Below are 3,040 nucleotides of genomic sequence, written 5' to 3' on the forward strand. Positions count from 1 at the left end.
TTTCTCTCTACCTGAACCCTCTGAAATTCAGACTCCCAGTAAGTATTCTTTTTCATGGCAATTACAGTTATTTGCATGAGTTATATAAGAATCTGTTCTCTTTGTAACAGGACACCATTGGTTATTTTACTAGGCTTTGACTGGAAGGTCATATCTGAGAATCATGCATAGACTCAGAAATAACCAAACAGCTTTAAGGAACTAAGGTTGACTTTATAAAGCATGAAGCCAACAAAGCCCGTTGGAAATGTTGGCCTGATGCCTTGCTTACAGAGTTCCCAGCAGCCTTATCAGGTGAGTAAAGAATGTCACTTGCTGGCAGGTGCAGGAACCTCAGGATATCTTGGGGACCTCTAGAAGAGGAACTTGCCCAACTCTCTAAGTATTGCAGGCACGTCTGATGGCAAGTATATGGCTGGCTTCTGGCCTGGAGAGGCCTAAAAGTTCAACCTAGAGATTCCTTACAAAAAGTTCTAGCAAAGCAAATTATAAAGGATTTATATGATCAGTCGCTGTTCTTGCTGAGCTTATGTAATTAATTAGGTCAAGTTTATTAAAACTGGACTTGTTTTACAAGCAAATTAGTCTTGATTTGGCTATCTCTGGAAATGAGGATTATTACAAAAATTATGTTTCAATAATGCACCTTTATGGATGTTAAATTCTAGTTCTGATTGTCTTTACCTGTTTGTTGTTTGCCTAAGTTGAACAACGTGAGGTAAACTTCAGAAGAATTGTCACAATAGCACAGGTATGGACAATCTTGTTTGTTATTTTGTGGGAATAATAACAGGACCCCATGGCCATATATATATATATATATACATATATATATATATATATATATATGTATATATATATATACATATATATATATATTTTAGTGGGATGGATTTCCCCAACAATTGTATATAAAAAGACTTTTCTCACTGTAAACCTATCAATAGATAAAGACTATAGCACTTTATTAAATTATTCACTTGAGGCTAGGTTAATTCATAAATCTCTAAGTGAATATACAAACCATATCCTCCCTAAACCTGATTTGACAGTTACTAGAAACCTACCCCATAAAAACCCAGGAGGCCTGGGCGAAAGTCTAATACAGCAGGGGATTTCATTCCAAAATGGGAGGACCCCTACTGGGGTCATATTGTGTACTTCCACTGCAATAAAGTCAGAGGGGCATTCTTCACGGGCTCATATACCCAGAATAAAAACTGTACCTCCTTCACAGGAAACCGATGAGCCAACTAATGTGCTTTCTTATTCCTGAAACCTGTGGAAGACCTCAAGCTTCTCTTGTGATGGTTGCACCTTTCTTCTTCATTCTCCTTTTCCCAATTTATACTGATAATTCCTTCTTATAATGGGTCATTCAAAAGGATCACCAAAGACATTTGAATTACAAACCAAAAAGACCCATCTGATTCCTGCTGCCAGTTCCTACTCTCCTCTGAGAAGTAGTAGTAGTAGAAGTAGGGGTAGGAGTAGTAGAAGTACTCCCCTGAGAGGCTTCAAGCCTGACATCTAAAAATCTCACTGGCAGTGCTGGCAGACACCGGGAAAGCCCGCTGGAAATGTTGGCCTGATACCTTGCTTAGAGAGTTCCCAGCAGCTTTATCAGGTGTATAAAGAATGTCATTTCCTGGCAGGTGCAGGAGCCTCAGGATATCTTGGGGACCTCTAGAAGAGGAATTTGCTCTCTACATAGTTCTACAAAAGAGAATGGCATTAGATGTTTTAACTGCTGCACAAGGTGGAACTTGTGCTCTCATAAAAACAATGCTGTGTAGACGCTCTACAAGATGGGTTTTCCATGGGGCGCCTGGGTGGCTCAGTCGGTTAAGCGGCCGACTTCAGCTCAGGTCACGATCTCGCGGTCCGTGAGTTCGAGCCCTGCGTCGGGCTCTGGGCTGATGGCTCAGAGCCTGGAGCCTGTTTCCAATTCTGTGTCTCCCTCTCTCTCTGCCCCTCCCCCGTTCATGCTCTGTCTCTCTCTGTCTCAAAAATAAATAAAAAAAAGAAAGAAAAAAGAAAATACGACTTTAAAAAAAAAAAAAAGATGGGTTTTCCTGAAGCTGCCAGTTCTTTCAGAACTCATCAAATCGAGGCTGCTCCAACCAGCTCTGCATTTGATGGATTTAAGGCAAATCTTGTCTTTAAGGAGATTGAGAAGAAACTTGAAGACGAAGGGAACTTGAAGAAAACTGGTGGTTTTTTTGTCTTCAAGGTGAAGGATGGCCCTGGGGGTAAAGAAGCCACCTGGCTGGTGGATGTGAAGAATGGCAAAGGTCAGTGCTTCCTAACTAGATTGTGACTGCACAATCGCAATGGCTGACTCGGCTTACTGGCTTTAACGCCTGGTAAAATGAATCCTCAGTCGGCATTCTTTCAAGGCAAATTGAAAATCACTGACAACATGGGCCTGGCTATGGAGTTACAAAATCGTCAGCTTCAGTCAGGCAAAACTAAGCTGTGAAGAACTCTTGCCTATCTTTGAAAATTAAGATAAGGTATATAGATATATATCCATATATTTCATTGTCAGAACTTAAATGGAAATCACACATTGGCAAATAATGTGAGATTTGGGGTTTTTTTAATTTTTTTAACGTTTATTTATTTTTGAGACAGGGAGAGACAGAGCATGAACAGGGGAGGGCCAGAGAGAGGGAGACACAGAATCTGAAGCAGGCTCCAGGCTCTGAGCTGTCAGCACAGAGCCCGACACGGGGCTAGGGGCTAGAACTCACGGACCGTGAGATCATGACCTGAGCCAAAGATCATGACCTGAGCCGAAGAAGTCGGCCGCTCAACTGACTGAGCCACCCAGGCGCCCTGTGAGATTTGTTTTTAAATGGGTGTGATCAAGCCTATTTACCCTGAACTCTGGGTGAATAGAGCCTGCTAGTATATTACTGCTTGTTGAACTGCATACAACTGTGCATTACAAAGTTAATATGTTAATTAAGGTTTGGGGTAAAACTGAGTTTCAGAATAAAATTAGGAACAGCAAGATCTAAAAACAATGTAAACA

General features: G+C 41.2%; 1 pseudogene; it reads left to right on the forward strand.

The window, feature by feature from the left end:
* The first annotated feature begins 2,065 nt into the window (after positions 1 to 2,065).
* On the forward strand, positions 2,066 to 2,503 carry LOC109267546 (sterol carrier protein 2-like; annotated as a pseudogene).
* The last annotated feature ends 537 nt before the right edge of the window (positions 2,504 to 3,040 follow it).

Source organism: Panthera pardus, unplaced genomic scaffold (assembly GCF_024362965.1).
Source record: "Panthera pardus isolate Hobbes unplaced genomic scaffold, ASM2436296v1 HiC_scaffold_2, whole genome shotgun sequence".
NCBI lineage: Eukaryota > Metazoa > Chordata > Mammalia > Carnivora > Felidae > Panthera > Panthera pardus.